The sequence below is a fragment of the Nycticebus coucang genome, chromosome 10 (assembly GCF_027406575.1).
Source record: "Nycticebus coucang isolate mNycCou1 chromosome 10, mNycCou1.pri, whole genome shotgun sequence".
Classification (NCBI taxonomy): Eukaryota; Metazoa; Chordata; class Mammalia; order Primates; family Lorisidae; genus Nycticebus; species Nycticebus coucang.
In genome coordinates, this window is record NC_069789.1 from 60723869 (window position 1) to 60736150 (window position 12282).

Consider the following 12282-nt stretch of genomic DNA (forward strand, 5'->3'; position numbering starts at 1 on the left):
TTACAAGTCAAAACAAGATATTTCTACCAGGAACAGGAATGGCTCAGTTTTGACACAGGAAGAAAAGGTGAGAGTCGGGCGGCGCCAGTGGCTCAGTCGGTAAGGCGCCGGCCCCATATACCGAGGGAGACGGGTTCAAACCCGGCCCCGGCTGAACTGCAACCAAAAAATAGCCGGGCGTTGTGGCGGGCGCCTGTAGTCCCAGCTACTCGGGAGGCTGAGGCAAGAGAATCGCTTAAGCCCAGGAGTTGGAGGTTGCTGTGAGCTGTGTGAGGCCACGGCACTCTATCGAGGGCCATAAAGTGAGACTCTGTCTCTACAAAAAAAAAGAAAAGGTGAGAGTAGAGCAGGAAGGGAAAGAAAAGGAAAAAAGAAGCATCAGTCAGCATTGCTTGTAGCTCACCCCCAATCCTCCATTCTGGAAGCAGGCACTGCGTAGAATGGGATTCAAATATTTTTGTAGCTTTTAGAATAATTTATGTAAGGCTGACAGAAGCAAACGCCTTTTTTGGTCAGAAACACAAATCCTGCTACACAGACAGGTTGGAGAAGTCATAGAGAGTGCGTATGTTCCCATTAGGCACACGGCAACAAACAAGTCTTGATACTAGTAAGTTGCCATTCATCTTCAGATCTCAAATTACACTATGAGCTTAAAGTGAGTATGGAAAGATGTAAAAGCAATGGGAATCGAGCCCTAAATTCATCCTAGTAGGCTAAAGAATCTGTGCAACTCTGAGCAGTTTCTGCAGCTTGCAAAGATTCAGGCCAGGCTGCTGGTGTGAAATGCTGATCTGGCGATAAACACCTCCAGCCTGTGAGCTACTAGGCTCTGTCTTCTTCGTGGAATGAAGCTTCCCCCCACAAACCAAAAGAACTGCCAGGCGTTCCCTTTGAACACTTCACTCCCCCTTTTCTGATTTTTTTGTATCACATTCAATCTTCCCACTCCAGAATCCCAGGCCTTCCATTATCACCTTTTTTCTCTTTTACTCTATTAAATAAGAAATCCACTTTCCTGGTGGCGCCTGTGGCTCAAAGGAGTAGGGCGCTGGCCCCATATGCTGGAGGTAGCGGGTTCAAACCCAGCCCCGCCAAAAACTGCAAAAAAAAAAAAGAAATCCACTTTCCAACCTCTTCTTTAGTAGTTCTCATAAGCTGAGGAGATTGTCTTTTTTCTTTTCACTGAGTCTCCTTGTTCAAAATCTTTAAATCCTGATCCAAAATAGAGGGCTCATTGCCAGCTTTTTTGCCTGTAATTACCCTAATGTTGTCTGCATTCAATCTACCAAAGAAAAGCCAAAGAAGGAACATCAAAAGGGAAGGCCAAAAAAACTGAAACAAATACAAATTCCAAATACTAAAATCTGAAGAGAAAAATATTGGATGCTAACTCAAGTCTGTCTGCTTACACACTGAATTATGAAGTACCATACTGGTTAGCAAACATAAGTATCTCTTTAGGTCCAAAGGCTAAGCATGAAAGAGGATCTATTCGGGAAAAAGGTATGTGATATGACACTTTGTCATGCATATAAAGGAGGAAAAATAACATCAGAATCCATGGATTCTTCATAACCACTCAGTTACTAAGTTGTTTGTTGCAAGCTGAGCTACTTGACCATACTGGTTAGCGAACACAAGTATCTCTTTAGGTGCAAAGGCTAAGAATGAAGGAGGATCTATTGGGGAAAAAGGCAAGATATGTGACATGACACTTTGTCATGCATATGAAGGAGGAAAAATAACATAAGAATCCATAGATTCTTCATAACCACTCAGTTATTAAATTGTTTTTTTGCAAGCTGAGCTACTTGATTTCTTTTCCATTTCAAAACTAATCTAGAGAAACCAGCTCACTAAAGAATGTCACCATTTCCCTCAGGAATTCATACCCTATTAAGATCCCCAGGGAGAAACTCAGCAAACAACCTTGGATAAAGAAGTCACTCTAATACAAGTCAAATGCAGGGTTATACAATGAACAGTTGTTGTCCTCTCACTAAAGGCAGAGGAAAATAAATAGTTCAGGCTGGTTGGAAATAAGTTAAAATATGAGCTGCTCTCCAGGTTATATCACTTTTGACACAGCTTCAGAAAACCCTAGTAGGATTACTCTAAAGTTTTTTTTTTGTTTTTTAGTAGAGACAGAGTCTCACTTTATGGCCCTCGGTAGAGTGCCGTGGCATCACACAGCTCACAGCAACCTCCAACTCCTGGGCTTAAGTGATTCTCTTGCCTCAGCCTCCCGAGTAGCTGGGACTACCTACAGGCGCCCGCCACAACGCCCAGCTATTTTTTGGTTGTAGTTCAGCCGGGGCCGGGTTTGAACCTGCCACCCTCGGTATATGGGGCCGGCGCCTTACCGACTGAGCCACAGGCGCCACCCCTACTCTAAAGTTTTTTTTTTTTTTTTTTGTAGAGACAGAGTCTCCCTTTACTGCCCTCGGTAGAGTGCCGTGGCATCACACGCTCACAGCAACCTCCAGCTCTTGGGCTTATGTGATTCTCTTGCCTCAGCTTTCCAAGTAGCTGGGACTACAGGCGCCCGCCACAACACCCGGCTATTTTTTTTTGTTGTTGTTGTTGTTGTTGTTGCAGTTTGGCCGGGGTTGGGTTTGAACCCGCCACCCTCAGCATATGGGGCCGGTGCCCTACTCACTGAGCCACAGGCGCTGCCCCAGTTTTTTTTTTTATTTTTTATTGTTAAATCATAGCTGTGTACATTAGTGCAATCAAGGGGTACAATGTGCTGGTTTCATATACAATCTGAAATATTCTCATCAAACTGTTCAACGTAGCCTTCATGGCATTTTCTTAGTTATTGTATGTAGACATTTATATTCTGCCTTTAGTAAGTTTCACCTGTACCCATTCTAAGATGCACTGTAGGTGTGGCCCCACCCATTACTCTCCCTACTCTGAAGTTTTGATCTCAGTGACTCAGCTCAACACTTTCATCCCCACAACTTCAGCATCTCCTTTTCATGCCCATCTTCATTTAAATCCCGTACTAAAAATACTAATCTTATATGGTGGCAATAGCCATAGGGGTAGGAGTACCAGATGATAAAAGTTCTTTTTTAACTTGTCCACAAATAACCTGAGGCCTCCAAGGAGCACCAGTGTTGTTCCATATCAATTTGTTGCTGAGGGGGATTATTTAGCCCCTCCATTGGTACTCTGATATCATTATTTTAAAACAAACGATCATGAGAATGTAGGAGAATTTGAGGATACACTTCATTATTGAACATTTTTAAATCTGTGTGGGTTTAACTGTCAAGATTTCCATTGTAGCAAAGCAATCCATATAAAAGCCTGAGATTGATGTGTGGAAAGTTCACTTAATCATCAGGAAGGCTGGGATCTGACTCAACATTAGCTATTACTTATACCCACCCAGGCAGGCATAAACAACATAACCTCTGCACTGCTGCACAAACACGTAGCAATGTCTCCACTAAGCCAGAGGAAAGCCTACAGTTTAAATAAAAAGATTCAGAGCTCCCTAGAAAATAACTTTTAAACAATTTAGAAATCTGAGAAGAAAACCAAATGATGTTAATGAACACTCAAGATCTTTGCATGAAACTAGCATCAGCTAAAGCCTTGGTTTAGGCCCCCTTCAGCCTGTGAAGTTGATGCAGTTACCTAGCGCACACATTTATTTGTCTATGATCTTGCATCAGACCAAAGCAGTTTCTCTACTTCTCCACTAATATGCAACAGAAACCTAATGTGTCTTAAATACTCACCTTTTTTTTTTGAGACAGAGTCTCACTATGTCACTCTTGTAGAGTGCAGTGACGTCACAGCTCACAGCAACCTCAAACTCTTGGGCTTAAGCGATTCTCTTGCCTCAGCCTCTCGAGTAGCTGGGACTACAGGTGGCGCCCGCCACAACACCTGGTTATTTTTGTTGTTGTTATTGTCATTGTTGTTTAGCAGGGCCGCACAGGTTTGAACTCGTCAGCTCCAGTGTATGTGGCTGGTGCCCTGACCACTGAGCTACGGGCACTGAGACTTTTTTTTTTTTTTGAGACAGAGTCTCACTCTCTTGCCCTGGGTAGAGTGCCATGGCATCTTTGTAGCTCACAGCAACCTTAAACTCTTGGGCTCAGGTGATCCTAAAGCCTCAGCTTCCTGAGTAGCTGGGACTATAGGCACCTTTTTTTTTTGTAGAGACAGAGTCTCACTTTATGGCCCTCGGTAGAGTGCCGTGGCCTCACACAGCTCACAGCAACCTCCAACTCCTGGGCTTAAGCGATTCTCTTGCCTCAGCCTCCCGAGTAGCTGGGACTACAGGTGCCTGCCACAATGCCTGGCTACTTTTTTTTTTTAAGTAGAGACAGGGTCTCGCTCTTGCTCAGGCTGGTCTCACAAGCAATGTGCCTATCTTGGCCTCCCAGAGTCCTAGGATTACAGGCATGAGCCATCATGCCCAGCCAAATACTATTAGAAACATCTTTAATATGCTGCCTTTTATAACAATCCAAAAGGGCATATGGCTATTTATTCTAATTATCACATCTGGTGATGTTCTCAAAGAAAAATAAGATTAAAATATTTGCATTGATTAGCATAAATCTGGCACTTTCTCTAGAAAATGAAGAGAACACTCATGCACTGTTGGTGGGACTCCAAACTAGTAAAACCTTTATGGAAAGAAATATGGAGAGTCAGCTTGGTGCCCGTAGCACACTGGTTATGGTACCAGCCACATACACTGAGGGTGGTGAGTTCGAACCCAGCCCAGGCCAACTAAACAACTACAACAAAAAAATAGCCAGGCATTGTGGCAGGCACCTGTAGTCCCCAGCTACTTGGGAGGCTGAGGCAAGAGAATCCCTTGACCCCAAAAGTTTGAGGTTATGAGCTGTGAGCTGTGACACCATGGCACTCTACCGAGGGTGACATAGTGAGACTCTGTCTCAAAAAAGAAAAAAAAAAAAAAGAAATATGGAGAGTCTTCAAAGAAATAAAAGTAGAGCTTCCATTTGATACTACATTCTCACTACTAGATACCTACCTAAAAGAAAAAAATTATTTTACCATAAGGGCATTTGTCCTCAAATGTTTGTAGCAGCCCAATCCACAATCGGAAAGATATAGAAACAACCCAAGTGGCCGTCAACACGTGAATGGGTAAACTAACTCTGGTATGTGTACACTATGGAATATTATGCAGCCATAAAAAATATGGAAATGTTTTCCTTTTTTTTTTTATTGTTGTTGGGATTCATTGAGGGTACAAAGAATTAGGTTACATTGACGGCATATGTAAAAGATGGAATTTTTTTAACAACCCAGATGGTTTTAGAAAACATTCTCCTAAGTAAAGTATCACAAGAATGGGGGGAAAAGCATTACATATACTCAATACTAAGTTGAAACTAGTAGATTAACAACTACCTGCTTGCATGAGAGAAAAACTCAATTAAACTCAAGAAGGCAGGGAAATCAGCAAATCCTCACCCAATGGAAACAATGTACGGTCTGAAGATGATAGATACGAAATAATGCTCGTTGTCTTTAATCATCAGAGAAATGCAAATCAAAAAATTACTCTGAGATAGCACCTAACTCTAATGAGATTAGCCCACATCACAAAGTCCCAAATCTGCAGATACTGATGTGGATGTGGACAGAAGGAAACACTTCTACACTGCTGGTGGGACTGCAAAGTAATACTTTCCAAACCTTTATGGAAAGAAGTATGGAGAATTCTTAAAGAACTAAAAGTCGACCTTCTATTTGATCCCTAATTCCATTACTAGGTATCTACCCAGAAGAACAAAAATCATTTTACCACAAAGACCTTTGAACCAGAATGTTTATTGCAGCTCAATTTATAATTGCCAAATTGTAGAAGCAACAAAATGTCCATCAACCCATGAATGGACTAACAAACTGTGGCATACATATACCATGGAGTACTATTCAGCCACAAGAAAAGATGGAGACTTTACATCTTTTATTTTACTGGGATGGAGTTGAAACACATTCTTCTTAGTAAAGTATCTCAAGAATGGACAAAAACACCCCAATGTACTCAATACTAATATTAAACCAATATATAAACAATTACACAGCCATACAAATGATAAAACACAAATACAGTCCAGCAAGGGGGAGGGGAGAGAGGGAGGGGATAAGAAGATTGGTGGGAGGCGGGAGGGCAATTGGTGGGATCTCACCTAATGTGCTCAATGTGAGGGTGTTCAGCGCACTCCCTGGGTGAAGGGCTCAACTACAACTTGAACTTCACCTTATAAGTGAGAACAATGTAAACTAAAAATTTGTACCCTCATATGAATTTGAAATTAAAAAAAGAAACAACAATGTATGAGTGGACGGCACACTTCTGGTGAAGGACACAACTACAACTTGGACTTTAGCATACAGATCAAGCAACAACCCAGTCATAAGTACCCTCATATTAATCTGAAATTTTAAAAAAGGGCATGCATTTTATATTTTATTTCTAGTATAGGTACCAGATTTATGCTACTCAATGCAAATATTCTAATCTTATTTTTCTTTGGGAACACCACAAGATGTGTTTATTAAAACAATAGTTACTATATGCCCAGTACTTATGTATGCCAAGCACTTCATTGGGCATTTTTTGCATACATGTATGACCTCATTTAATCTTGTTAATTCCAAGTTAGATATTACTTTCATTTTACCCGTAAGAGCAAAACTTAGGAGAGGTAAAGTTATATGCCAAAGGTCTCACAGCTATTAATAAGAAAAAGCCTGTTAATATCAACATCTGACTCTAAAGATTGTATTTTTATAATAAGAACTCTACTGGGGTGGCGCCTGTGGCTCAATGGGGTAGGGCGCTGGTCCTATATGCCAGAGGTGGCGGGTTCAAACCCAGCCCAGGCCAGAAACTGGAAAATAAAATAAAATAAAATAAAAATAATTTGTAATAAGAACTATACTGACATTTCTCTACTGTACCTCAGTAGTTACTGACATTTGGGATTTATAATAGTGAAGAAGAAACAAGGTCAGTTCCTAAACCTCAAAAAGGGCTCGGTGCCTGTACCTCAGTGGTTAGGGTGCTGGCCACATGCACCAAGGCTGGCGGGTTCGAACCCAGCCCAGGCCTGCTAAACTACAATGATAATCGCAACAACAACAACAACAACAACAAGAAAAAATAGCAGGCGTTGTGGCGGATGCCAATAGTCCCAGCTACTTGGGAGGCTGAGGCAAGAAAATCGCTTAAGTTCAAAAGTTTGAGGTTGCTGTGAGCTACGATGCCATTGCACTCTACCAATGGCAACATAGTGAGACTGTCTCAAAAAAAAAAAAAAAAAAGAATAAAATAAACCTCAAAAAGCCTGCAAACCAAAACAGTTTCCTTGAAGGAGTGACATGCTCCCCTACAGAAAGGGATTTAGCAAAAAAAATGTAGGATAGCCTATCTAACTTGAGAGAAAACTTCCGTATTTGCTCCAATTATTTCCTACAGTTTCCAAAGGCAAATCAATGCACTTCCTTAAACATGATCACCAACAAATTAAACCTCAACGCCAGCCACATGCCTGCAGTAGAATGAGTAGAAAACCAACTTGTGCTGAGGTGTCCGCTAAAGAGCAGCTACTGACTTGGCATTTGATGGGAAGCTCACTCTTTTGTACTGCCCCTTCCCGCATCATTTCTGGCCGGGAAAATTTAATCCAGGACCCTACCTGGCTCTTAAGTCCAACCTTGTGAACTTTACTTGACAGAGAAAGTCTTTGTAGCTTATGGGCAAGAATCCAAACAGCGCTACCTCATGGTGAGGAGAGGAGGAAATGCTGGGTAAGTCTCCACAAGTGGGGCCGCCATACTGAGACATCTGGTTCAGGGCAGGGCACCATGTGGCCCTAGGGAGTATGGAGCAGCCCTAGAGGAGTTGTCCTATGCATGTGTGTAGCTAATGCCTTCCACCACCTTAGAACCAGCTGCATCATCCGCACATGTCTCGTTCCATCACAACTACGCCAGCTAAGTAGCACGAGTGGTGCTTCTGCTTTGCACTGTCTTGTCTTTCTCTTCAGGATCGGGCTAGTATTCAGGGTTGAAGTCATTAACACTCTGGCTCCCCACAGGTTAGGCTTTGGGGTAAACAGCTTAAATTTGGTGGCCATTGCTTCCCCGGTTTTACCAGAGGAAGTCCCGCCCACCGGCTTCCTCTCTTTTCATCTATCAACACCTGTACAACTGCTGATCAGTGTTTTTGGTGCCCAGGTCAGGGCCCAGATTTTCCAGCTGTTTACCTTCCTTTCCTCCAGTGCTCACCTTTGATGGTCGCACAAAGTCCAAGGCTTACTTAGGGAGTGACCAGATTTGGACACTTGAGTCTATAGTAAAAAGTAGATAGTGATAGAATAGGGCTCTGGGCTAGACATGGGTATAGGGAGCTCTAGAGACTTTTTGCCCATGCAGAAGAGGTTGTTCACCCAATTCTGCCAAGAACTACAGGCCTACCTAGAAGCAAGGATCATCTCCAAGATCAAGAGGAAATGCACCCTTTTCTGACTCACTGGATGAAAATGAACTCAGAATAGTTTCCCGGGTTAATGGCAGATGATTTGGGGAGATGTCCTTTTTGATGACAGCACTGCAGATGTAGTTTATGGTATGAATTACAATACCGTGCAGTCTAGATCAAGACTGACTTTCAAATATAGAAACCTAAAGAAGCTTCTAAAAGATCCTTTCCTTCAGAGATCTTGAGGAAAGCCTGCTTTCTCAAACATTCAATGGCATGTAAGATTTGACTTTTGACACAAAAGTCAACCTCAGGGACAGGTTGTAGGTTATTGAACAGAGAGGGAATAGGGAATGCTTCTTTGTCAGAACAGTATGACACTGTGAAATAAGAACCAGAAGTGTTGCATAGGTCAGCATGACACTAGTGCTTTTGTGCCTGTTTTAATCCAATCCAATTTTTCTGCCACTGGATACTCCTCGGCTCTTAATTTACTTGGGGCAGGAAAGTGGTTGGCGGCTTACAGTTTTAAAAGAGAAAAGCATAAATGTGAACTCACTTGATGATTTTATCTATTTTAGGTTACATAAAATAAACTGCTTTTGTTTATAATTTTTTTGAGTGTGATACTTCTTTTTTTTCTTTCTTTCTTTCTTTTTTTGAGACAGAGCCTCAAGCTGTCGCCCTGGGTAGAATGCCGTGGCATCACAGCTCACAGCAACCTCCAACTCCTGGGCTCAAGGGATTCTCCTGCCTCCGCCTCCCAAGTAGCTGGGACTACAGGCGCCCGCCACAATGCCCGGCTATTTTTTGGTTGCAGCCGTCGTTGTTTGGCGGGCCTGGGCTGGATTTGAACCCGCCAACTCAGGTGTATGTGGCTGGCGCCTTAGCCGCTTGAGCCTGAGCGTGATAGTTCTTGAAGTAGTCTCCAGGAGGATGAAGTCCAGGCTTCTTCTTGCATGTCTCACAGTAGAAAATGGTTTCCCTTCTTCCATCTTTCTCATTTCTTCTGTTGCAAACCATGGAATCCTTTGTTGATTTTTTTTTCCATTTTGCATTATTAAATGCATCTTCCTATTTAGCATTTCTTCAGTATTGGAAGAGGATGGTCTTCGTTTTTTTTTTTTGTTTGTTTTTTTGAGACATAGTCTCACTCTTTCACCCTGTGTAGAGTGTCATTGTATCATAGTTTATAGCAACCTCAGACTCCTGGGTTTGAGTGATCGTCTTACCTCAGCCTCCCAAGTAGTTCTCCTCTTGAATTTCTGTTCCTTACATTGCTCACAAGCTGAATGATGAGAATTCTCCTGTAAGAAAGGTGTGTCTGCACTTTTCCTCCACTCTCCTTCATATCCAAAGAGTAAAGGATGTAGCTGTTCCCAACCACAACTTCCATCAGCCAGAAGAATAATGTTTTCCACCATTTGTAGGACCTCCTTGTAAATCCACAACATCCACAGTTCTGATAGCTCTGTTTACTCTTCCCATAAACTTCGTGTATTTCATTTTGCATTATAAAATGTATCTTCCTATTTAGCCTTTCTTCAGTGTTGGAAGAGGATGGTCTTCCTTCTTTGTTTTTTTGTTTTGTTTTTTTTTTTCATTTTGTGATGTCACAGTTTGTCAACTTTTCAAATTGAATAGGCTGTTTCTTCCTATAACCAGTGATCAATGGCTCTTTGAGGGCCAAAGAATGTACTCAGCATTGTCACTAACCTCTTGTCATGGAATAAGAGGTACAAAAAAAACATGTCAGACATCTTCCAACATCAGAGCAGGACAGGAAAATCATTATGTTAGGGATCTGAAAGGGTTATTAACATACTCTTATGTCAGACCTGCTACTATTGCTGCGACCATAGAAGGAAACCTTTGCAACCATAACAGAATCATTTTTTAGCCAATCACAAGATAGCTAAAGTTGGGGGGGATGGTGGAGAAAGAAAAGCATTGCTGGTTAGTTCTGTGTCCTTTTCCAAATCCCTAGAGAGGGAAGGTGTATAAAAAGTGTTGGATGTGTTGGAGAAGAAAACATATTGGCCGGGAGAAGGAATTTTTCTTCAGGGTGAAAATGCAAAGAATTTCTATATACTGAGCCAGGTGAAGGTACAATACTGACTAAAAAGCAAAGCAGTGAGGAAGTGGGGATTTTGAAGCATTATAAAGAAAACTGCTTTGGAGTCTTCCCTGCCTGGCAGCAATCCAGGACATCATCAGTCTGGCCAGAGAAGTGAAATGTTTAGTTATCAAATGCAGAGGACCCTGAGACGTTTCTTGGGCCCTGTATGAACGTTTTGTAGAGAGATATCAAAAGTTGGCAAAACGGTTTTGTTCCAGAATTAATGAGGACGTATGATATATTCAGGGAACTAAGATTTTTAAATGTCTGAAAGCATGATTATAATGCTACAGATAGGTAAACTCTAGAAAAACACACGAGAACTAAAAATTTAGGTATTTTTACATAAGCTCTGCATTGTGCCTATATTTGTTTATTTTCTCTTTAATTTTCAATCTGTTTCTTGGAATATTGCTCCTTAGCAGTATTTAAACTAACAAGAGATAACATTTTTCACGGGGGAGCTATTCTGCTCACCCAATACAATTTAAAAAAATTTATTTTTCCTTTTAAAAGCCTCTTCCACATTTTGGGCATAAGGAGTGAATTTCTTTTAATCATTTCCACTTTCTAGGTCCCTCCCCCTATAAAAGAACTAACGTAGCTGGCATGTTAGTTGCCAAATCTCATAAGCCACACAGATATTATTCTTGCATTACATCCTCTAAATAAAATCAAACTAAGAATACAAGTTTTCCTCATCCTGGATCTGGCAATGGGAACCAGCCAAGTTCCTAATTTGTACCAATGTTGACAATCGTTACTGGCCCTTTAAATAACAGTAAAAACTAAGTTAAGCTAACACAATGTATATCTGTCTTCTATCTTAAGTTTTTTTTTTTATGTTTTTATTCAAAAGATTTTTTTTTTTTTTGAGATAGAGTCTCACTTTGTCACCCTTGGTAGAGTGCCAAGGCATCATAGCTCACAGCAACCTCAAACTCTTGGGCTTAACCGATCCTCTTGCCTCAGTTTTTCATTTTTAGTAGAGATGGAACCTCAGTCTTGCTCAGGCTGGTCTCGAACTCCTAAGCTCAAGAGATCCACCGGGATCAGCTTCCCAGAGTGCTAGGATTACAGGTGTGAGCCCCTATGCCCAGCCTTATACAAAAGATTTCATTTATTTTATTGTGATGACAGGTTTTTGTTGATTGTTTCAAGTGTTGCAGCAAAGAGTTGAAGTGTCAAGTACACGATATTTAAGCAAGGTATTAAGTAACATATTGTCTTTACTCTGAATTCTTTTTTTTTTTTTTTTTTGAGACAGAGTCTCATTTTGTCACCCTTGGTACAGTGCCGTGGCGTCACAGCTCACAGCAACCTCAAACTTCTGAGCTCAAGTGATTCTCTTGCCTCAGCCTCCCAGGTAGCTGGGACAATGGGCGCCAGCCACAACACCTATTTTTTATTGCAGTTGTCATTGTTGTTTTAGCTGGCTCCGGCTGGGTTTGAACCTACCAACTTTAGCATATGTGACTGGCGCCAAAACTTTACTATTTCTCTAAAGTTGTATCTCAAAGAATCTAAAGTCATTTTTCTATTCCTGATTGGCATTTTTAATTTATTTTTGGGAGTGGGGGGGGAGATAAAACATTGTATTTAACACGTTGTCAGTTGCGACTGGCATTTTTAAAACATTATTATCTGATATTACACTTGCTTTTAA

The 12282-nt window shown here is 41.4% G+C and overlaps 1 protein-coding gene and 1 long non-coding RNA gene across 4 annotated transcripts in view; one reads left to right on the forward strand and one right to left on the reverse strand.

Moving 5' to 3' along the window:
* Positions 1–12282, reverse strand: part of NAV1 (neuron navigator 1) — a 276840-nt gene that overhangs the window by 63980 nt on the left and 200578 nt on the right. The window lies entirely within an intron of this gene.
* LOC128596707 (uncharacterized) overlaps positions 1–12282 on the forward strand; it is a 49536-nt gene that overhangs the window by 1962 nt on the left and 35292 nt on the right. The window lies entirely within an intron of this gene.